Below are 25,478 nucleotides of genomic sequence, written 5' to 3'. Positions count from 1 at the left end.
AAGTAGTGTTGGATGATGGGAAAACTGCCATAGTCAACAAATAACACTAAAAAAAAGTCCTTATGTATAATTTTTTCAATGATTAGACTAGATTTGCTTTTTTCAGTTTTATTTTATCCTTATAACTCTGTGGTAGCTATTTTTCTTATACTATTATGTGTAACAAATGAAACCTACTGAATAGAAATTAAGAATTTCAAGCTATAAAGACCATGATTAATCTTAAATGCAGATGGAAATTTATTTTAAAATTAAAAGTCTCTTAGGCTGAAATGCTGTAATTTCATTGAGATCTACTGAAGGGCAAATAGGAACTTAACTGGATTTTTTTCCCCCCTTGAGGACTTTGCAGACAATAGAAACTCTCACAAAAGCAAGAGGGTTAGTAAATTTCAGGTAAGCTAACTTGGGAGGACAGACTGCTGCCGTGTCCAGGAATGTGAGTCTGTACTTCACACAGATGATGTGGAAATGCAATTAAAGAAACAAAACTCCCTCACATCCTTTAAGATGGCTACTGTAACATATTTTTTAAAAAAGCTACAGAAAATAATAAGTGTTGACAAGGATGTGGAGAAATTGGAGCCCGCGTGCACTGTTGGTGGGAAGGTAATTTGGTGTAACTACTATGGAAAACGGTATGGAGGTTCCTCAAAAAATTAAAAATAGAAATAATGCAGTGAGATGTTATTCAGCCTCAAAAAGGAAGGAGATTCTGACAGGCTGTAGCCTGGATGAGCCTTGAGGATGTCATATGAAGTGAAAGAGGCAGTCACAAAAGACAAGTTCTGTAGGATTCTGTTTATAGGAGGTGCCTGGAGTCGTCAAAGTCATAGAGACAAAGTAGAAGGGTGCTGGCCAGGGGCTGGTGGGGGGGACTGGGACTTAGTCTTTAATGGGGACAAAGTTTTGCATCTAGTTTTGCAAGATGGCTGTTCAGCAATGTGAATGTCCTTAATGTTTTTACATTTACATTTACAACTGGTTAAGATAAATGTTTTACCATAGTTAAAAAACTATACATGTAATTTATTCTATGTGGCTGTCCGTCATGATTTGATTTAAGCAGTAGTTTAATGAGGTCAGTGCCTAGATTATAATCTGCTCCCCTGTTCCCTATCCTTATCCTCTTATATGTGTGTGTATATATACCTATATATATATATATAATATATATATATGTGTGTGTATATATACCTATATATATATATATATATATAATCTTTTTTTTTTGCTATCTTACCTTTTTTTTTTACGATTTTATTTATTTATTTGACAGAGAGAGAGACAGCGAGAGAGAGAGTGCAAGCAGGGGGAGTGGGAGAGGGAGAAGCAGGCTTCCCGCTGAGCAGGGAGCCGGATGCAGGGCTCCATCCCAGGACCCTGGGACCATGACCTGAGCTGAAGGCAGACGCTTAATGGCTGAGCCACCCAGGCTCCCCTGCTAATATCTTACCTTTTTATGAATACTATACAACTTCTTTTCTTCATTGTCTCTTTTCCCTCTAGAGTGTAAGCTTCACGAGGCACAGACTTCTGTTTTGTTCTTTGCTGTAGGTCTAGCCAAGAAGGGTGCCTGGCACATAGTAGGTGATCAGCAAATATCTGTGGAGTGATAAAATATTGTAAGTAAAATAAGTCACTTGAAGGACAAATGCATTTGGGATATTTTATCTTAATGTCGTTTTGAGATTTAACATAAAGCATACAAATCTGGAGTATATAACTCAATGAGTATTTATGTATCCATATGCCTGTGGCCAATACCCAAATAAAAATGTAGACTATTTCCACCTTAGAAGATCCCTTGTGTCCCTCTCCAGACAGTCCCGTCCCTGCCAGATGTAATCACTGTTTTAATTTCTATCACCTACAGATTTATTTGCCTTTGAACTTAAGTTAAATTGCATTTTAATAGGATATACTCTTTTGTCTGGCTTCTTTCAGCCAGCATGTCTGTGAGATTTAGCCATGTGAGTGTTTTGCTGTATGATAGATCACTGTTTATCCACTCCCTTGCTGATGGACATCTGAGGGTTTTTTGTTTTTGTTTTTGCTATTGTGAATAAGATTCTTGTATGTATTTTCTGTGCACATAACTTGGATAAAATACATAGGAGTCGAATTAATTCACAGGATAGACGTATACTTTCTTTAGAAACTGCCAAATGGTTTTCTAGGGTGGTGGAAGTGATTTACATTCTCACAGCAATTGATCCCCGTTCTGGTGAACAGTGCCTCTCTCTCTCTTTTTTTAATAGTTTATTTATGGGTGGCTCAGTTGGTTAAGCGTCTGCATTCAGCTCAGGTCATGATCCCAGGGTCCTGGGACCGAGCCCTGCATCGCGCTCCCTGCTTGGTGGGGAGCCTGCTTCTCCCTCTCCTTCTGCTGCTCCCCCTGCTTGTGCCCTCTCATTCTCTCTCTTTCTGTCAAATAAATAAATAAAAATCTTTTTTAAAAAAATAAAGATTTTAGGGGTACCTGGGTGGCTCAGTCAGTTAAGTGCCTGCCTTCGCCTCAGGTAATGATCTCAGGGTCCTGGCATCGAGTCCCACATCGGGCTCTCCACTCAGCGGGGAGCCTGCTTCTCTCTCTCCCTCTGCGATCTCTCTCTCTCTCAGTCTCTCTCTCAAATAAATTGTTTGAGAGAGAGAAAGAGTGAGAGCAAGAGAGAGAGAGAGAGAATGTGAGTGTGGGGAGGGTGAGAGAGAGAGGGAGAGAGAGAATCTCCAGCAGACTCCACGTTGAGCATGGAGCCTGACTCAGGGCTGGATCTCACGACCCATGAGACCATGATCTGAGCCGAAATCAAGAGTCGGACACTTAACTGACTGAGCCCCCCAGAAGTCCCTGCATCTCTTTTTAAGCTGCACTTGTGGGTGTCTAGTGCATCCGCTGTGGTTTTAATTTTCATTCTTCTAATGAGTGAGGTTGAGCATCTGCTCATGTGCTTACTGGCCATTTGAGGATTCTCTGTGAAATACCTGTTCAAGTCTTTTGTTCATTTTGTCTTTACATCTTGTTTTGTATGCATTCTTTATTTTGGGCATAAGTCTATTGTCAGATACACATAGTGCAAATATCCTTTTCCAGTCTGTGTCTTGCCCTCTTCCATTTCCTAATATCTTTTAAAAAATCAAAGTTCTTAATTTTGATGAAGTCAAATTGACCAAGGTTACTTCAAAGATTATTGTTTGTGTTCTGTTTAAAAAACATTGCCTATCTGGAATGATTTTAAAGCCATTAATGCAGTTACCACAATAAAATGAGCTCAAATTAGACACTCATTTGAAAGGGGCGAAGAATTAATTTTATACGAGTACAGAATGCAAACATCTTTCTTAAGGATAAGACTAAGACACAAGGCCTCTTTTTATATAGCCTTTCTCGTGCACAGACTTTTTTAAAATTGAACTTTGTTTTGCCTAACGCTAAGACAATATGGCCTATTGGCCACAGTAAGGGGACAGTGATTTGGGAGCGAGTACATTGTTGAACTTGGCCTTGGAACCTTTGTCTTCTCTCTCCTTCACAAATTTTGGGCATGACTTCTCCTGTTTGCTTCTCCCCTTTCCTTCGTGAGCTTTCTTATAAGCTTTCATCATTTTGTGTTAACCCAGCAGCTGAAGGAGGCAGGGACTGTGGCCTTCATGCCGGAGCCTATCAGGGTGTTGGAATGTGGCACCTGCCGTGAACCATTAATGGCTGGTAAAATGTGAGGTTGCTGTACACCGGAGTTCGATTGACATTGTTCCCAAACTTACCTAGTGTTGGGCTTCTTCCTTAAAATGCAGTCAGACAGGGAAGCCACCTTGCAGCCATGCCATTGCTCTTTCTGGAGGCTGTATTTCTGCTTTGAGTGTATTTTCAAGTGAATTACCTGGTATAATGTCTTTTTGAAGGGGTGACCGGGGAGAGCTTTCTGTTTTCCTAGATCATATTTAATTTTGTCTTTGTCACGTTCAGGTATAGGCAAAGTTTTTGTTCTCAGAAACAAGTGCCCATTTGTAAACATTTTCTTTTTGCTATTGCTTTGTAGGCATTTTTTTCTGTATTCACATGATCAGATATATGTGTTAAAAATCTTTTGTTGGTCTTTGTTACGGTTTACTTTCAATTTCGTTGGGCTTTCCCCCCTTCTCTATTTCTCTACTTTGTGTTTAATTTGCTCCTTCTAGCTTCTGAGGATAAAAGCTTAGCTCATTTTAGACTTTTCTTCTTTTTTAAATATAATTAGCATTGAAAGCTTACATTCCCTCTAAGCCACAGCACGCTACGAATCCAATGCTGGCCTTGTTTTCCTCATTTAGCAGCTTCTCCTTTTATTATGGCCACTGATGCCACCAGGCATTCGGGCCCTTTGTCCACGCTCATGATTCCTTGATCTCTCCGGATCGACTTCAACCTCTGTTCACAAATGCCTAAATGTGTCCCAGATATCTCCCTTGAAGGTTTCACAGCAACCACAAACTTAGCAAGTCTGAACAACAACAACAAAATGGCAACAGGCTCCCTCTTATGTCTCCCTCATGGGTTCCTTTCACCCAGACACCCCGACATCATTCTCTCCACTGTGATTGATGGTCTCCACCTCAGTTGCTCATGCCCCCAACCAGTGTCCTGCCTGGCCTTGCTTTCCTCTCTCAAATGGTCACCTTATTGAGCCCAGTGACTTAGTGATTTTCCAACATTCTCTGCTGCTTTCAGTTCTGCCACTGCCTTCTTCTGGGCCACTGTCCCTTACACGGTTAGTCACCGTGGTGATTTAACCTACCTCTCCCCCTCCTCCTCCTCCCCAGCTTCCCTCTTCTCCCCCTCTGACCTGAGCACAGTGACGTTGCTCAATGCCGACAAGCCTGATCACATCTTTTCTCCCCCTCTCCAATGATTACCTCTCAGTTGGCTTACGACGTCTCCATGACCTTACATGGCTTTCGGGGCCCCCCAGATTTGGGTTTCTACTTACTGCTCTCCTCTTCCTTCAACGCGCGACACATGCCTTGTGTTGAAGCCACATGGGTCTTCTCGCAGCCTCCAGAACATAATGTTGCATATTTGTTATAGCCTCCAGAACATAATGTTGCATATTTGTTATAGCCTCCAGAACATAATGTTGCATATTTGTTATAGCCTCCAGAACATAATGTTGCATATTTGTTATAGCCTCCAGAACATAATGTTGCATATTTGTTATAGCCTCCAGAACATAATGTTGCATATTTGTTATAGCCTCCAGAACATAATGTTGCATATTTGTTATAGCCTAGGAGGAATTACGTATATTGCTGCTTTTATCCAGAATATCTCGTTGCAGCCTCTCTGTTGTTTGCCTTTAAATATGGGCCTAGCTATTTACGCCCTCTGCGATCTCTGGTATTATCCTCCTCTGACTTGGTTAGGAGGCCACCTGATGTGCTTCCGTGGGCCCTGGTACCTGAGCTCCTTGTAGCACTTGATACTCTCTTAGGAAGTTATTTGTGTACAGGGTTCCTTTACCCAGGAACTGGGGGATCCACGAAGGGCAGTGTCTGTCTCCTTACTCTTTGTCCTGAGTGCACCACATTGCTCTGAGCACAAGTGGGCACTAGTTGTATTGATGGAATTGAGGTATGCTGACTTTAGTCAAGTATTTACAAGATTTCTTTTACCTAAAATATACATCTTCACATTTTGGTATAAACGCTCACTGTGCCCCTTAAATAGAGACTGTATAAGAGAAAGACTATTTAAATTCTCAATGGGCCATGAAAGGGTTATAGAGGAGGACCCTTTGTTCTCAGTGAGGAAGGCTCCCATAGCGAATGGCTGGGGGAGGGAAGCACTTGGGCAGAGCAGGAGCAAAAGCATGAGTGTGGCTGGTGGATTAGTGGACTTGATGGGACAGGACTGTGGGATGCTGGAGACGTCCACTCACTGAAAAACCATCTGTGGGTTCTCAAGTAGGCAGTGATGAGGCGCTTGGATTGTGACGTCTTCCCCAGCTCTAATAGCTATTGTGAACTTGAACAAGTTAACCGGCTTACAAGACTCCTGTATAGAAGATGAAGTTAATGCCTACCTCCTGGAGTTGCTATAAATGAGAGGCTATGAATATAAAGCACAGTATGTGCTCCAGATGTCAGTGTTGGTGTTACTGATGCTTTGGTTTCACTTTCCTTCTTGCTGGACTGCCTCCTCTGCCTGTTTCCTCCCTTCTCCACATGTCCATGGCTGCCTCGTCTTCTCCTGACCATGCATAGAAGGCCAAGCTGTATGATTGCTGAACGCATTCTTCATAACTCTTGGTGCTCACAATGCAACACAGAATGTATTTTTATGTATCTCACTTACCTTTCTCCTAAATAATTCCAAGAAAAGTGAGGGAAGTAGTCGTTTTAAATATTTTCATGTGTCTACTTCTCAGACTGCTGCCCTGCCTCCTGGCCCCAAACTAGAGCCTTATTTTTATTCTGGTTAAAATATTTCCTGATTTTTCTTTTAATATCTTCTCTTACCTACAGTTGAGAAGTGTGTTTCACTTTCAAACATTTAGATATTTTTCAAAGAGCTCTCCATTATTTCTGATTGCGGTCAGAATGTATTTTATATCATTTTAGCTCTTTTAAATGTGTTAAGACTTGTATAGATTGTAGTTGATCTTGTTGAATGGCCTGTGTTTCTCATTTGTTGGGTGGAGTGTTATAGAAGTGTTGTCAGATTGCTTTATAGTGTTCACATCTTGTATTTCATTATTGTTTTTCTTTCTTTATTGTATCAACTACTGAGAAGTATTGTAGTCTCCAAGTATAGTTGTGGCTCCGTCTATTTCTACTTGCAGGTCTAATGGTTTGCTTCATAGATCTGTTATTCGATGCATGAATGTTTAGGATTAAGTCCTCTTGTGAATTGCCACTTTTATAATGATCAAATGTGCCTTTTTACCCTGGTAATACTCTTGTTCTAAAAATCTGTTTTGTCTGATGTTGTGATGCTGTAGCTTTCTTTTGACGGTCTGCATGATAACTTTTTCCATTTCCCATTTAACCTGTCTGTGTTTTATATTTAAGGTGGATTTCTTGCAGAGGGCCTATAGTTGGATCTTTTTTAATCAATCTGACAATTGAATAAATTAGAGTGTGTGGACCATTTATAATTAACGTAGTTATCATTGTGTCAGATTTAAGTCTCTCATCTTGCTGCTTGCTTTCTACTTGTCCAGTCTCTTCTTTGCCCTTTATTTTCCTCTTCTATTGCTTTTTAAAAAGGTATTAATTGTTCATTTTAGCTATTCTATTTTATCTCCACTCTAGATTTATTAACTGTAGCTCTTTGTTTTATATTTTTAGGGGTTGCTCCAGGATTTCCTATGTGCATCTTTTCACCTATTGCTTTCTATCAAATAACAATATAGTATTTTATATCTAGTAAGAGCCTTATTATAGTATGTTTTTATTCACTCCCCTTTAATCTGTTGCACTATCCATCTTAGTTCTAAGTATAATTCCCACAATACACTATTATACTATCAAATAATTTTTAGGAGTTTGTAAAGGAAATATTTCACTTACCTATATATTTCCAACTTTAGGCCTTCCTTGTTTTTGTATGGGATCAGTTTCTATCTGATAGTCTTCTTTAGCCTCTAGCACTTCCTTTAACTTGTAGTATATAAGTTCCATCAGCTTTTGCTTATATGAAAAAAATCTTTATTTCACCTTCATTATTGAAAGATATTATTGATTGATAGGGAATTCAAAACTAACATTTAAAAAACCCTCAAAGTTATTCTATTTTCTTTAAACTTTCATAGTTTCTAATGATAAGTCTGAGAAAGTTCTTATGTTTGTTCTTCAATATGCACTATGTCTTTCTTGGCTAAATATATTTTTCTTTATTCTGGTTTTGTCATTTGAATGTGATATGCCTTGATGTGTTTTTGTTTATCCTGCTTGGGGTTCATTGAGCTTCTGGACCTTTTGGTTTTATAGTTTTCATTAAATCTGAAATATTTTTCCAAATTATGTCTTTAACTGTTTCTGTCTTTTCCCTCCTTCCCCCCCGTGCCCCTTTTTGTGCCTAGGATTCCAACTATATATACTGTAGACCCCTGATATTGCCTCACATGTCATCGATGCTCTGTTGATACATTTTTCTCAGTGCTTCAGTTGGGAGAGGTCTGTGGCTATGTCCTCAAATTCACAAATTTCATGAATTCTTTCCTTTGCAGTGCCTGATTGGATTTTAACCCCACCCAGCGTCATTTTCATTTCAGATATTCTAGTTCTCATCTCTAGAAGTTCTGTTTGTTATATCTTGTTTCTTATTATATTCTTTTTTCCCCCCTCTAAATCCTTGAACATATTGCATCTACTTACATTATTTTAACATCTTTGTGTGGTAATTCCACACTGTTCTCACTTATGGGTCTGTTTCCATTACTGAATTATCTTCTGATTATGGATCATTTGTTTCATTCAAGTTTTCTGTTTCTTTGCATGTCTAGTAATTTTTTTATTGAATACCATACATTGTGAACTGAGTGCTAGATTTTAATTCCTATCAGGAGTTTTGGACTTTGTTCTGCTTAGTTGTTTGTAGATTAATTTGATCCTATTTAGGCTAGTTTTTAAGCTATTATGCAGTGGGTCTAGAGTAGCTTTTCTTATAGGTGTATTCTAGTCTCACAGCTCAGACATGACTCCCAGTGTAGTCAATGAGGCCTCCCCACTGTGGCTCATGGCACCTCTAACAATTTCCTGGCTTTGTGTGAACTCTGGAAATTGTTCCTCTGACAGTTTCTTGGTAATTATTCTTCCCTGGCCTTGATGAGTTTTGCCATATGTATGTGCAGGTTGGAATTTAGCCGAAGATTCAAGGTGAACTTAATGCAAATTTCTGGAGCTTCTGTTTTGCATAGCTCTCCCCTTCTCCATTCTCTGCCCTGTAAATTCTTAGCATTTTGGCCTCCTCACACTGAGATCTTTGTCTCTTCAATTTGGTGAGACTGTGAGGTTTTTGTCTGGGTTCTCTGCTCATTACACTTTGGCCCAGAAATTGTTTTCAGGTAAAGAGGTATGATCATAGGGCTCCCCTTGTTTGTTTTTCTTCTCTCAAGGATTACTTATACTGTTTGTCACTTGATATCAGAAAACAGTTGTTTCCTATATTTTCTCTCTAGTTTTCTAATCATTTGGTGGAAGGATGCTAGTCTCGACCTCCTTATAACCCACATGGTCAGAAACAGAAATCCCAGTTGGGTATTTGAAACTATCAATTTGTGAGATAAGATCTCATTTTAATTTATATTTGGCTGTTGATGTGTACTTTTCATCTTCTAAATTAGCTTAGACTTCCTGGGCTTACCATGGTATAGTTTGAGGGAGCCAGTTGCTTGGACATCCTCTCACTTGGGTTGTTCTTACAGGCATGGGAAGTCACACCCCACCAAAACCACAGACATTGTGCTGGCTTTTCCAAATCTCAATGTAGAGTTTAAAAAGGGAAGAGCTCTTCTAAACATCTTCATGAGTTTAAGAAGTCCGTAAGTTTTAGTTGGAGAATGTAGTGGAAGCTCGCAGCCTAGCTCAAGTGGTCAAGTGACTACTATGACATGAGGTGTGGAAAAGTAGGGGACTGCTGCACAGTCACCTCTGGCACCTTCCCCATGGAGGGCAGAAGAAGGATGTTACATTCTATTCTTTGTATACCATAGAATATCATCTTGATTTTTTCCTACTAAATTCTAGTTAGGGGCTTTTCTTCCCTTATAATCTTATGACTAGTTTTTATGTCCACTTGGCTATGACATTTTTGTATAAATCAAATATCAATATAGTATGCTTGAGGTATTAAAGATGTCAATTATTAAATAATTAAATAAATAATTATTGATTATTAAAGATAAGGGGTGTTAAAGACTGATAAGCTATTTAAGTTTGTATTAAGTATGTAGTAATTCACTGGCTATAAATGTATTTATAGACATAGATGCCTTTAAGCTACACTACTGTATATTGTTTTAAACATTTTGTATTTATAGGAAGATCTTAAATATTTCAAACAGCAAGTATCTTCTTTAGCTTTATCTGAGATACTAAATTAAGTACTTAAGTTGTTTAAAAATGCAGTTTTGATAAATTAACATTATTGTGAAAAGTATTTATCAAAGCGTAATAGGAGGGGTGCCTGGGTAGCTCAGTCAGTTGAGCATCCGACTCTTGGTTTCAGCTCAGGTCATGATCTCATGGTTGTGGGACTGAGCCCCACGTCGGGCTCTGTGCTCAGTGCAGAGTCTGCTTTAGATTCTCTCTCCCTCTCCCTCTCTCTCTCACTCTCTCTTTCTCTCTCAGTTAAAAAAACAGCATAATAGGAAAGTTTTGAAGTAAAAATAACTTTGGACAAAGCATCAGGACCCTTAGGAAAGTGTTATACAGACTTTTCTTAATGACTCAAAATAGCCTCAGGGTTGCTGTACTTGGTACACTTGTGGGCCCTGTGCAGTTCTGTCCTTCCTTGCTGTGAACAGTCACTTCTGACTGACGTGTGGCTGACTGTAACGATCTTTTTCTCCTCTAATTGTCTCTAATCGGAGGTAAGGGAATGTCTAGGTTGTTAATCTTCCTAGAAACAAGGATAAACAAAATATGTGCTTACCTCTAAGCCAGAACTAAAGTTCTTGTATAAGAAAACTGTTTTGGTTTTAGTGAAAAACTCTTATATCACGTGGGTTTCTCTACGGACAGGCATTTTCGTCCCTAAACCACAGCTGGAGGGGTGTTTGCCAGTAGGCTAAGTTGTAGCTAGGTAAACTACTCATACCCAGCTTGGGGCAGTGATTTTGGGTATAGATCTATCTTCCCTGTTAAGTTTTCCTTAAGCTGGTATTTAAATTACTTTTCTTCCTTTAGATACAAGTTGTGAGTTTGAGGGGTGGGGAAGGCTGTGGGATATGTTGACAGGCAAGATAATAATGAAGTTATAACTGCTAAGCCAGTGCTGTAAAAAAAGAAATCTAACATGAGCATATTTATACTTTAACAGTATATTTCATTTAACTCCATATATCCCAAATGTTATTTCAGTATGTAGTCAATATAAAAAGTTGAGACATTTTATGTCCATTTTTAATATAAAATAATCAAAATCTGCTGTGTATTTTCTACTTATAGCATATCTCAGTTCTGACTAGCAATATTTCAAGTACTCAGTAGTCACATGGGCTAGTGGCTACCTTATTGGACAGCACAGTGTTAGTCTCTGTTATCTGATCAACATTGTTCTTATTATTCAAAATTTATATATGCACACACAAATTGCAGTATAAGGAAAGTGTTCAGAAATAGCCGTATTTAATGCACTTCGGATAGCCATAATGAAATAATCTTTGGTGTTTTGGTTATTCATAATTATACTTATCAGTACTCTAGTCAGGATGTTTATACCTGCTGGAGTAATTAACAGAGGATCTTTACAATGCAGTGCCTCTCAATGTTAAAAACTTAGGGCAACCTTAAACATAGTAAAATTTTCAACATAAGCTGTGAAAAGCACGGTAGAAAAAGAAGAGTTTACTGGGTTAATGTGCAAGTGATTTTTTTGGTCAAGGAAAATATGGGATTTAACTAGAATTCTAGGGTACAGGAGTGATATTGTTAGAAGGGAAGGGTGGACATGGGGATTGCCCTTGGGCCCTGAAACAAAAAATAGAGACTCTAAGTGGACCACCTTAGAAGAATTCCTGGTTGGAATATAAACTAAGTAAATATGGAGAAGTTCTTGGGAATAATGTCTCTTGACAGAAAGTCATTGTTTGAGGCATTACGGGGTTTGATGTTCAGATATTTAGCAAGTGTTCTCATGTGACGTTTCTGTTTGATGACTACAACCATATCAGTTAATAGACTCTTTAATGAAAATCCTTGTGCTTACAAAATTCTCTTTGGTACCTGTATCCAGCACCTCTCAGGAGAGCGTATCAGTGTTTGGGGTTGGGAAGATGGAGAGATCTGTTCTTTGGTTTTGTCAAGTTGGAGGTGGATTTAGGACTCTGGATTAGACTTGAGTAACACCTGGTGCGGCTGTTGTAATGAGATCATTGTATTAACAATGTCAATGTCAGGTGTGTGGGCTTTCCGTAGAGTTGAGTAGCTTTAAGACTGAATTACTAACCTAGGGGAGCAGTCACTTGGCAGATGTGTTCTTCACACAATGGTGGGGACAGCGAGAGCACCGAGTCGGGCAAACACGCGATGTGGAGCAAGGCCCTTGTGATGTTGAGTCGTTGTATGTTTCATGTAGTTACATTTTATATCACCTACAAGGAATTCTTTTTTGTGGGATTGGTTTTAATAATTTTTATCTTCCTATAGCTTTTGACTTGTGAACGTTTGCTTAATGTTTTTGCAAATTTCAGATTTCAAGTTGTTCTCAAGGTGATCATAGAATTCAAAATGGCAAGTAAATAGGTCTCATTTTGAAAGTTACTTAGGCCAACTAAGATGCCAACAAGCACTGTTCTAGCACATTTATTTTCAGATATTATGTTTTTAAAATCTCTGAGGGTAAGTTGTTTGACCTAGCTGGCCAAGTAGCTTGACACATGTGCAGCTTTGTCTCAATGTGGCTGCTTTTTCAAACCTTGTTTTCTTATTCAGCATATTTTTTCATGTTGCCAGAACTTTTGGTTGCCCTATATTCTTAGATTTGGACCACATTTGGACACGGGTATTCATTTTATGGTCTTCATGGCTTTGATAGGTAATGCATGGTCTTCTGCCTGTTCCAGAAATGCAGGTGGGTACCACGGTACCACTCAGAACACCAGAAGAACTCCCTTGGCTGCTTTTTGTGATTTGAACACTCTCTCACTGTGTCATTGTGTTTACATTAAAAAATTCTTCCATTTGCTCATGCCCATAATATTATATAGATTCTTGGATGAGTTCTTAATATTATGGAACATCTTTTTTTTTTAAGATTTTATTTATTTATTTGTCAGAGAGAGAGTGGCAGGCAGAGGGAGAAGCAGGGTCCCCGCTGAGCAAGGACCCTGATGCGGGACTTGATCATGACCTGAGCCAAAGGGAGACGCTTAACTGACTGAACCACCCAGGCGTCCCATGGAACGTCTTTAAAATCAATATTGTCTAATTTCAAAGCGTGATCAATGAAACCAGACAGACCTAGATCTGAACTTTGGATATTATCACCAATAAGTGACCTTGGTTTAACCTCACAAGTCCTCAATATTCTCATCTGTTAAAGGGTGATGATAATTCTCACAGGGTGGTTGTGAATTAAATCTGAGTTTGTGTGGACAGCTTCTGGCAGTGGTGGGGAGGTCTTAGGAAATGGAAGTTTAATAGAGTCACTAATGACTACATAGAGTATACACTAATGACTGTATACTGTGATTTTACAATAACCTCCTTATTTTATTATAGAACTCTGTAGTTTACTTATCTTTTTCAAACCCAAGTTCTCAGTTTTAGCATTATAAAATTATTAGGCGAAGTAGGTATTATCTTCATTGCTCAGATGAAAATCTCACAGATCAAGCTTTAAATTATAGGTAAAGCATTGTGGGTTTGAGAAATTAGTAAAATGAGGCTCAAAGCCTGGCCTACCAAAGGACAAAATGTCTGCTTATGGTCATAGTGAAAAGAAGTGATGATATAGGTAATGTTGATATATGTCAGGTGATTAATGAACCTTAGCAACAGAGTTGGGTTTAGCAACAGATTATTTGCTAAGACTTGTTAAAGCAGATTGAATTCGTGGAGTCATTCAGAAGGCAAGTACCAAACACATGTACTGGGCACCAGGAGGAGAGCAGAAAACAAAGAAAAGCTCAGCTCATGCAGTTTATATTCTAGAGGGGTAGAGAGATGATGTGTGGATAAATGCTATTTATAAGAGTTATCACTGCTCTAGAGAAAAGAAAGCCTGGAGAGCAAATGCCCAAAGGGAAGAATGACTGTAGATAGCACAGTAACAGTAGAACGCTTTGAAGATGGGACATTTGAGCAGAGACCCAAGCAATTAGAAAGCAGAGAAATGAAGGGAGTTCCAGCTCTAGATAACTCCTAAGCAGAAGGAATAGTAAGAGCTAAGGAGTTGAGGTGGACATGAGCCGGACATATATGAGGGACAGAAGAAAAGGCCAGTGTGTCTGGAATAGAGCCTTGTTAGCCTCTGCTGGGGAGTTTGCTCTCTATTCAAAGCATAGTGGAAAACTAATCTACCAGATCTGGGGTTACATTTAAAAATATGGCCCTGCCTCCTGTGTGGAAGGCAGGAGGCGGATGGGTTAGGAAGTTCTGCAGTGTCCAGGTGAGGAATGGCGACAGGCTGATCTGGGGTAGTAGCAGCCGATGGGGAGAGAAGCAGTCTGATTCGGGATCCGTTCAGGGTAGGAGTGGGGATAGAACTGATGGTATTTCCTGACAGACTGGATGTGGGATGGAAAGATAAATCAAAATATTTGGGAAGTAATTGCAAGGGAGGATGCTGCACTACTTCTAATTCAGGTCAGTCATTCCTGGAGGGATTCCCTGCCCTCCCACAATATAAAGACAATCCATTTATTCACTTTGAGCGCATGTTAAATGCCAGAAATTCTAGGGAAATGAGATAGTCCTTGACTTCAAGGACCCAAAAGCAAGACTTTCAGAAAGTTCAAGTTATTCTCTAAGAGGAGGAGAGAATTAAAGCCAACAGAGGAGAAAGTTTTGGCAGAGAAAGTATCCAGGGGGAGGTATAAATAGGAAGCATGGTGGGTGCTGTTGGCTTTTATGAATGTGTTCCCCCATTGTCCATGGAGTGAAGAATAAAGTTACTTTTTATTATCCTCGTCATTACCTATTTGAATTATGTGGCTTCTTTTTTACATTCATAAACTTGTATTTTTATCGTCTGTACACCTTGGCAATGATAAAGCTTAGAGGTGCATGTCCTACGAAATATAGTACTCAGTCCATTTAAGTAGTGTCTTTGGTAGATTGAACTCTTGTCCGAGAATAGTATGTAATGCTTTTATTATTTGGGCCTCAAATACCCTCATCTTCATAGAATTATTGGTCATAAGGATATCTGACTACACAGATCATGTATTTGATTGTATTAACTTTACAATTTCTTAGTCCATTGTGAAAATCCTTTCATTCAAGGGGGAACTAATTGCTTAAATGATCAGAAATCCATAGGTAAAGGAAGAGCATCAGAAAATGGCAAGCCTCTGGTCTTCCCCCTCCCTGTCAGCCAGTCAACTGCCAGTCTTTGTTCATTAATTCCTTTGATCTGCTTCTAAAATCAGCTGCTCTCCTTCTGGTGTCCACGGCTCTCTAACCTATAGCTAGAGACCCTTCCTTTGTGTGAGCATCTTCCCTGATGTGTAGCTCTATCACAGCATTTCTTACTATACACCTGTGTAATTTTGTACATGTTTTCACCACTCGGTCATCTAGCCTCTTCTACCTTGTCGATCAAAATGGTCTTTGCGTTCCCTATTCTTTGCTCTGGCCTTCAGAGGCAGTGTTGTGTAGGGAAGCAAAGCTAAGAGCTTTTGTCGTTCTTGTGCTCTACCCCCCTCCACACCCAGACAGATATACAAGAACGACAGAGGACATCCTAGAAGGCTGCATGAGAGCTGTTCACATCATATGTTTGTCCATGGTTTTGTCTTGCTCTGTGGATGTCCTTCCCCATCTTTACCCTTTAGAGCCCTTCACATAGAGCTCAGTTGCTGGCTTTACAGTGAGAGATCTCCTAAATCTCCCCAACCAAAGCACCCCCCTTTCTACTCCAGCTGGAAGCACTAGTCTTTCTCTTAGACCCCACATACCCATAGCGTTCACTGTCCCTTCTTCCCCTCCCACAGATGCTGAGGATAGTAAGATCAACAAGGCATAGTCCATACTTTTCCAGTTGGAGACACAATTAAAAAGACACATAAACAGTAATTATGACATGGAAAATGCACAGACTTGACAGTTGTATATGGTTATGTAGGTTGTGTAAGACTCAGAAAAATGGCCCCTGGAGGAATTCCCTGCCTGGCCAATATCTGAGGGTCCTGTAAGTAGAGGATGGGCATCTAACCCAACCTGGGAAAGTGTGATGAGCGAAGACTTCTCAGAGGAGAGATAACCGGAGCTATGGCCTAAGGATGAGTTGTTGGCAGGCGGAGAACACCCTAGAAGAAAGAAAATCCAGGTGAAAGGAAACCTTGCACATTCTGCGCTGTATTACTCTGCACCAATTTATTTCCTCACCAGATTACAAGCTCTCTGAATGCAGGGAGAGAGTTTTGACTTTGGCATTGTGCACATAGAATATTCTGAACCTTGGATGTATGAATGACTTCCTGTCTGCCTCAATCTTTTTGCCTGCCTGCTTGACTTACTGATTTCTTCTACATGTTCCTGCCTTCGGGGCACTTGAATCTCTAGAGACTTGGCTTTCCTAGTTTAAGCATCCAGTCCCATAATCACTGTTGCCACCACCATGCTACCTGTGAGCCTGGCATTTGGGGGAGGTTTTTTTTTTTTTTTTTTATGTATAGACTCTGGGGATATACTTTTTTTTGGATATACTTTTAGTTAAAAAAAAAAACCGAAACCTAATAGGATAAAAGACAGTCAACAAATATTTGTCTATTTGAGGAAACTCCTTGAAGCCCCTCCCCCAAATTATTTATAATGTAGGTCCTATAAATGACTCATATAATAAGGAACAAAATTCACCTTGTAGTTACTAAGCTAGCTGGTAAATTACCCCATTCTAATTATTTCCAAAATGAACATGCTCCTCATGATTGTTTTGTGAATTCTATGGGTTAATACATATGGAGTGCTTAGACCAGGCTCAACAAAAGATTGTTGTGCTTCTTACCGTAACTATGACCTCTCAGTGACATGGCAAGGCAGCTAATTGGTTTGGCAATGCAAATCGGTGGAGGATGCTGGGGAGTTAACGGACTCCATCTGCATCTCTTTGGCATTGCTCCTCCTTTTTAAAGATTTTTCCATATTTGGAACTTTCTCACTTCTGTGTCTGAGAAGAAACGTGATACACAAAATGTCACATCAACAAGAAAGTCAGGAAAAGTCATCACACTGGAAAAGAATGTGTTGTATCAGTGGAATCGGGAATAAAGTTGGCCTCCTGGTTGACTCTTCCTGAGTGCGTGTAATTTTGAAGGTTACATTAAGATTGTTGATAGAAATAAAGGGTGTTAGGTTCTATGACCAGTGGTAAAAAGCAAACATGACAGGCGGATTTACGTGTGAAATGGGATGATAGTTGGAGCAAATGAATGTGCCTTTCTCTTGTACTTGACATTTGGTTTCCATGCACTTGGAGCCTCCCCCTCCCTGGGAAAGCTTAGAAGATCTGCCAAGAGAAATATCAAGGTGTCTTCACCTTTTACCTTTCAAAAATAGCAGTGATAGGCAAGCTAGCCTTTTGTTTATGAGGAGATTTTGTAGATTACTTTCTCCGTCCTTTTGTAGTATTTACAACAGACTCTCAGCATTTTCTACGTTGAAGAGGAGCTACCTCAGTGGGTTTGTAAAGGGTTGTTTGGGATCCAGAAAGAGAATGATGTCAGGGGCGTACATGGAAAAGCTTGCCTGTCCTTTTGCTCTTTAGGAGGTGGAAGGGGGAGAAGTGGAGAGAAAAGAAATCAATCTGAAAAGAAACATCTTAATTTTTTTCTCTCTGGGGGACGTTTCCCCAATCAAAGGGGAGACATGTGACATACCTGAGGATAAAACTGAGGAGTCAGACGAGGTCTCATTGTCCTGAATTGCCTACCTATACTTTTCATGTGGTCTGGGAGCAGATTTAAAAGCTACTGGGGTCTTTCAGGGGCTGATCCTGGCAGGGCTGCTGATAGGTGGCTGATGACCATGAGCAAGAGAAGGATTGGTTGCCAATGACACTGGATGGGTGGGCTGGCTGTGAGACAATGTGCAGTGAATCTAAACACCCCTGGCCAAGGTGTTGTGTGTCTTCCAAATGCTGAGGACAGGCAAAACACCTTCAGAGAAAACTGCACCTCTCCTAGGATTCACTGTTCAAAGACTGCATTCATGCTTACTGAATCATGATTTTTAGGGTTGGTGTCCTTAACTTGCGCCCAGTTTCCTGGCCGCAGGAGTAATGAATATCTCTCCTAGCAACACAGGGAGTTGCTACAGAGAAGCCACTGGGCTTGTATTTTAAGCCTCAGTCAGTCCAGTCCATATAGAAAAATCCTCTGAATTGAGTATTGTAAAACCTAGCATTTCTTTTTGGTTAATGTTTAGCTTTTATATATCAAAGATATTTCCTAAAATCACATTTGCCTTCGCTTATATTAAAATTCATCATTTGTGAATTAGTAAATAATCTAAAGTGTAAAAATGGGTTTTGAGGAACAGAAGGCTGATTTGTATTGCTGTACTTATTGGAAACAAAGCCTCAAATTACCATGGTCCCACTTTCACCCATGGTGCCAGAGCCAACTAGGTTGTAAATAAAGTATCACAGGCACGTGCCTTTGCTCACACGCCATTATTCCTGGGATGCTCTTTTTCCACACGACCCAGTTAGACTATAATACTCATTTTTGTAAGCCTGGTTCAAATGCTTCCTCCATAAGATCGCCCAGTTCTTTGGCCCTAGCTGAGACTGGCGGTCATCTTTGTCCTCTGGGTTCTCCTATTTCTTGGTCTCATTTGTTTCTGTTGCTTCTACTATAGCATCAGTCCGGGGCTTAAACTGCACACCTTTCCCTCCCACTACCTGGAAAAATGCCTTAGATCTAGGAAGGGCCCAATATGTGCTTAAATAAATTCAGCACCCAGCAATATTTCAAATCCTAAATAGTCCAGGGCCAGTTACTTCCCCTCTCGCTTTCTCTATCCCTGAAAAAGAGAAAAGAGAAGCCAATAAGTATTGGCAGTAAAAGGTGTCCTCTCTCTTTGTGTTTCTTTTTAATTCTTGGGTAGAAGTGGATCACAGATGCTATATTTGGAGAGATGTGGTTTGTGCAACGTGGGGTCTAGAAAAGGCCTCCAAAATGTGTCCGCCGGGGCTAGAATAATCACATCCCACATTTGCACTGCATTTTCATTGTGTTCGTTTGATTAGGAGAAATAACCAGCTCAAGTACTTCCCCAGCTGCTGGACTGCTTTGTGTCTGTGTTCTGAAGGATTATGAAACATCTTTGTAAATACAGAGTAGAGGCCAGAGTTGAACTTGAAACCCTTTTGGGAAGCAGAGGAGACACACACACACATGCCTCTTGTTATAAAGCTCTATGATGATTGTACTGTTTTCCTGGAAATTTTTCTGGAGGCAAAAACCATCTTTTACCTACTTTTAAAGTACATACAAAATTAGAAGAAAATACATAGTCAACTTAACTCCAGGAACAAAAGCCTGAAGAACCTATTTACTAGGAATTTTATGTCCTGTTTTGTTGATATGGGAGATATTTAATATTTCCTTGAGGTAGGAGTTGGGATGTAATTGGGTTGTTAACTGTGAAAGAACTTAGTTTATATGAAGGGTCAGCAAACTATGGCCTGTGGGCCAAATCTGGCCTGTGAGTGAAGAATGGTGGTTACATTTTTAAGATTTTTGTGTTTAAAAAAGAGAGGCTGTATGTAGCTCAAAGCCTAAAATATTTACTGTCTGACCCTTTACAGAAAGTTTGTCATCTCTTGATTTATACCATTGATTTCTGTTTTGTGGATGAAGAAACCAGGGCTCAGATGGTGTCCTGACTTGCCTAAGCTCATAGAGGAAGCCTGTCCTAATGGAAGGAGCACTGGATTCAAGTTTCTGCAGATCTGGCTTCTCATCCTATCTTGCGTTTGACCTAATATACTTCTATGATTGTTCATAAAGGCTCCCTTTTGGTTCTGCCATTCTGGAGTTCACAGAGTAATATCTGTAGTTCAGTTGTAATACTAAGTACCCAGAGTTAGCTCAGACCTCACAGGTTAAGGGCACAATTTTCTAGAAGACCTCCCTCACTTCAGATAGCAGCTGCAAGCTCTGGGATGCCTTGACCACTTGTGCTTCTGACCAAATAGTTACAAATTCAAGGATTCCCATTACCTCTTCAGTTTCAATAAAAAGCTAGAAAAACTGAGAACTCAGAAAAGCACTATACTCAGAATTACAGGTATTATCCTAAAGGATACAAATCAGGACCAGCCAAATGGAGAGAGACACAGGGAGAGGTCTGGGAGGGTCCCACATATGAAGCTTCCATGTCCTTAGGGCATGTCACCTGAGCTTTGGTGTCTGTAATTTTTATTGGGGCTTCATTACATAGGCATTATTAATCGGATCATTGGCCACATGATTGAATTCCAGTCTCCAGTCCCCTTTCCTCCCTGAGTTGGGAGGTCAGACCCCAACCCTCTAATCACATGGTTGGTTTTTCTGACATGATCCACCCCCATTCTAAAATGGTCTAGGGGCCCACCAGGGTCACCTCATTAGCATAAAACTGGGTGTGGTCCCAAGGCCCCACCATGAATAACAAATACACTCCAGTCACTGGGATAGTTCCAAGGGGTTAGAAGCTTCCCCAGAAAGCCAGGACAGAGACCAGCCAAATTCTCTCTCCTACAACAATGTCCAACCAAATTCTGACTTCCCACAGAGCTAGTTACAGAGGTTCTGGGAAAAGGCTCACCACTTTAATAGGTTTCTGACTTAGGAAGACTAGAGTATTTCTTTCCCAAGAGTTTCTACTGTGAGATAGTAAGATTTCTTTGCAAGGGATGTGGACTAGATAATTTACCAGCATCTTCTGGAGTTCTGAGTTAGAGAAAAATACTACAGTTCAGAGTGAAGGATTTTATTTCTACGTTGCTTAAGGCAATGAAATGCTTAGTAAAAATTGGCCTTTATCTCCCCTTTTGTGTTTAACTCTTTGAGGTTCTTAACTCCCTGGACCAATTTCATTCACACTAATATGTGTATTATATAAATAATCATAAAATAATATATACTTAATTAGATATGAACAAATTTCAGAAACCTTTTCACATTTTTCATTCTCTTCCCAGAAGAATCTCCATGGAATTAATTTATGTAATGAGGAGACATGAGGCATTGTCCTCACTTCTGTCTGCCCACCTGCCAGTGGGACTCTGCTTCCTAGCTGGTGGCTTCACCTCCCTGTTGCCACAGACAGGTTGCATGAGTGGAGTGAGAAATCTGGGCCAGGACATGGACAAAGTGAGTAGGAGGAGATTCACAGGCAAGCTAGAGCCACAGTGTGGCTGGGACCCGTGGAAGGGTTGTGAGTGTCAGTGGCATGTGCACTAGAACTAGCCTGTTTTCCTCTGCCCCTTTCTTATTCTTTATCTGTCCTCTTAGAGAATGCTCTCCACCAGGAGACTGTGCCTATCATCTATCTCTGTTTCTTAGAATTCTTTCTCTTATCCTGGCAGAAAGTCTCAAGGGAGGAGGGGCTTCTTTATTTAGCTGATCACCTTCCAGCTATTTCTGGGCTTTATCCAACCAGGCAACCTAAATGTTGCCATGCAGACGTTCCTCTGTCAGATCTGGCTTCCCTGGGTGTGGGTTGTGGCATCTACGGGCACCTGTGCCAGAGGCATCTAAAACCTTGCCTCCCCCCAACAGGGTGATCTGTATGTGAATAGATATTTCTGCCTCCTCATTAACCTTACTTGCTCATCTGTCTTAAAGGGAAAAATAGGTTCTCTGTGTGCTCCCTGACAGTATGGGTTGGCATTTCTGGTTATTCGGGGTGGGTCATGGAACCCAAAGACCCTAATACAGGTAGCATCTAGGAGGGGACTTTACCCAGAATCCAGAAAGATGTTGGGACAGTTTCTGTTGCTCTCCATGAAACCGCTTCATCTTCATTCCCAAAGAAACACTTTACTTCCCTGCCTACTCCAGGGGTAGGAGACGGCCACCAGAGACCCGGAGTGTATATGTTCATAGAGCAGCCACATGCAGAAACCATCTTCCTTAGGTCCCCTGTCAGTTTCTAGAAGACTCCTAATGGTCCAACTTGGACCAAGTAACTGTCCCCAGGGCAGAGAGCTGTGGTGGATGAAGGGGATTGCATTTTATAGGCCTATCTGTGGGCTGCTTGGCCTGCATGTGGGAGGGGAAAGGTTCAGTTACCAGGCAAGCGAGTCTGGGCTTCAGCAGCTGGGTAGGCATCCTCAAAAAGCACCTGCTACATTAGCCCATTATTTGTCTGTGTTTACAGACTGCTTACTGTGTGCTTGGCATCATTCAGGATGATGGCGCTAGAACCATGAGCAAGATAAAGTCCCTGCCCTCGTGTCCTTGGCTGTCAGCTGTCTTGTCTGCATTTCCATTTTGTAGTAGGCAAGCTTGGTGCTTGTCCATTTGCCTACTCTTGTTTCTCTTTATCCTTTTTACTTCGGTTTCTTTCTCAACAGATATTTATTGAACTCCCACTGTCTGCTGACACTGTGCTTGTTTATAAGGGGGAGTTGTAAGCATCTACTCTAATTTTGCATGGTGGTATTTTCAAAATGCATTAGCTCAGGATTCATCTCATGAGTCTGAATTTGAAACCTTAGTCATAATGTGCTTCACTATATATGGTATAGTGTTTTCTTTAGGCAATACATTTTCAACAGATGTGTGATATTTTGAAAAGATTAATGTTTTTCTCCAAAGCAGCATTGGGTCAAGATGAAGCCACTGAGGTAGAAGAAAGTCATCAGAGTCGTAGGTAGGGGGAAACTATAATGATTGCTACCTAGAATAAAATTCTAGGGCTGGCCCTGTTGTAGTGTACAGAGGTGAGCTGGCCTCATGCATGGTAGGTGCTTGGGAGACATTATTTCATGTAATTCTATCACTAATGGTGTAATTGTTTTGCACCCCAATATTTGTTATCCAACACTTAACATTCTTGTTTGGGAAAACTGTTTCCACTCTCATTTCTATCAGTAGTGCTTTTTTTGTCCCAATCTTCTCTTCTTCAAATCCCAATTACCCAATCGTCTTTTTTTTTCTGGCCCACACACTAAGTCCAAAAAAAGTCTTGCAGGGTTTTCTTTTCAGATGGTTCTTCTGTCCATGTTTTTTTACCCATTCTCCATTTAATTTTTGCTTTTAAACGTCTTGCTTCTAGAGGTTGAATTAATTTCCTATCTGATCTCCTCATCTACAAATTCTCCCCTTTTTCTGCTCCTACTTGTATATCACTGCCAATTATATTTCTCCCCTGCTTGGAAACTGTCTGTGGCTTCATATGACCTTCAGGATGAAGTTTAAGCTTCTTTGCCTGGCATTTAAATCCTCCCCAGTCTTTCACCCCTCCACACTCCCCCCCCACCACACAAGCTTTCTATTTCCCACTTGGACCCTCAGTGTTGGTTTTTGTTTGTTTGGTTTAATTGGCTTCATATACATCCTGTCTACTTGGGCCTTTGCCTAAGCTTTTTCTTGTTCTTCCCCCAAATGTCCTTGTCCTCCTCTTTCCTAATAGAAATCTTACCCATACTTTAAGGCTTTTATATCTGTCCTCAAACTCTGTTCTGACCGGCTCCCCTCAAGCACAAACAGGCTGCTGACTCCTGACCCTCCTTAGCATTTTCAAGCCCACTCTTAGTCACTTATCATAAACTGTGGCTTATTGGTAACTATGGTTATACCTTAGCACCTTAAACTGGTTAAATTTTTTGAGAGCAGGAGCCAGATCTTTTGTTTTTTGTGTTCCCAGCAGCATATAACAAGTGATTCTCAACTGTGGCTGCCCACTCGTATCCCTTAAGTTACTTTATTATTATTATTATTGTTATTATTTAAGTAGGCTCCATGCCCAGCATGGAGCCCATCGTGGGGCTTGAACTCACAAACCTGAGATCAAGACCCAAGTTGAGATTAAGAATCAGTGCCTAACCGACTGAGCCACCCAGGCCCACCTCTCTTAAGTTACTTTAAAACAGAGTAAAACAAGTCAGAATCTGTGAGCTTTGGGCCCAGGATCTAGTTAATTGTGGGAGCTCCCTAGGTGGTGATAATGTGCAGCAAGGGTCAAGAGCCACTGAGTTAATACAGTCTAAGCAATGAACTATCCTGACCCATACGAGTATATGGCCTTTGAGCCCTCTGTGCATATCACTGCATCTCTGCCTGGAGAATTCAAAGCGACGCTTTATAAGAAAATGATTTATTCGACTAGCAAATATGAATGCCCATTATGTGCCAGGCATTGTTGTAGGTGCTGAGATCACTGTAGTGCACAAAACATGTCCTATTGTCCTGGAGCTTCTGTGCTTGGCCATGGGAAGAGAGACCATAGATGAATAATGCCAGGTAATGATGATAAATGCTGGAGATAAAGTGGGGTAAGTGGGCCAAGATAAAAGCAATATTTCTATATAGGGAATATTTTTGAAACTAGCTTATCTGCCTTAAATCAACAAATGCTTTAAAACCTAGCCTTCTCTGACTGAAGTGTGGGAGCCTAAGCTCTCAGGCAAGTGAGTCTTGAAGTAGGGACTTTTGCTCTCTGCTGCCCCTTGTCCATAAGCAGAGGACAGAGTAGCCCCCATCCCTCTCCCCCCCCCCAAGCCAGAGGAAACTGGGAGAGTGGAGGCTGGAGGCAGGGAGTGAGGATCTGAAGATGGAGTCCCTTAATGGGGAACAGCCAGGTTGCTGTGACCAGGGACCCAGCTATGAATACTCTTCGGGAAATGTCAGCTCTCAACTGATTCCACGTTTTGGTTGTCCCCCTCTTGTGATAAAGATTATAATAGGATTATAATCACTTAAAAAAATGATGTACTTCAATAGCTGAAACTTTCTATCTCAAGATTTTTCTCTGTCAGTGAATATTTGTTGTAGCTGTGAAGTAGATGTTGACTGAAATGAGATGTCCATTTCCTAAACAGGATACATCATTCATCTCTTTGATAGGTGGAAAGCATGGCAGATACTAGAGTGAAAATATATGTGAGGAAAAGGAGACAAGGCTGCATTTGTAGGGCATTTATTTTTCTGTGATCCTTTGCTTCAGGCACCCCTTCCTGAAGGTCCCTTCTTGAGGTGGGTTGCCCCTTGTGATGAGTTGGAGATGGGGTTGACTGGCTGTGCGTGTGCTCAGGTGTAGCACTGTGACTAGTGGGCATATCATTATTCTCCATGCTGACACCTCCCTACGGGAAGGTTATGGGGAGGTTGAGCTCACAGAGAGGCTTGACTATAGGACTGAAATCAACTCTTAAAGCGACAGGCTTGCTTGTGTCTTAACCACAGAAACCTAACTGGAGCTATGAAATGAAAAATCATGCATCCCTCCGCGAGCTGGGATTGGTAAAGCTACCACACTCAGGTTGCCGGGCACTTCTGGGGAGAAAGGCAGCTGGTGCATTCAGGCTCACGGTGTAGCCAAGCCCATCACCCGGAGGGTTGGGAATTTCGTTTGTAGGGCATGGAGATGTGCTTTCACCATCCTTTTATGCGGTGACTGAA

At 40.7% G+C, this 25,478-nt stretch overlaps 1 protein-coding gene across 1 annotated transcript in view; it reads left to right on the top strand.

Moving 5' to 3' along the window:
• The window catches only part of ATP8A2 (ATPase phospholipid transporting 8A2), a 603,997-nt gene that overhangs the window by 56,930 nt on the left and 521,589 nt on the right, over nt 1-25,478 (top strand). The gene's annotated exons all lie outside the window — the stretch shown is intronic.

The sequence above is a fragment of the Mirounga angustirostris genome, unplaced genomic scaffold (assembly GCF_029215605.1).
Source record: "Mirounga angustirostris isolate CCGP_5_RB_7025 unplaced genomic scaffold, mMirAng1.0.hap1 SCAF_3, whole genome shotgun sequence".
Lineage (NCBI taxonomy): Eukaryota > Metazoa > Chordata > Mammalia > Carnivora > Phocidae > Mirounga > Mirounga angustirostris.
Note: the sequence above shows the minus strand (reverse complement) of the source record. Positions and strands in the feature narration are given on the sequence as shown.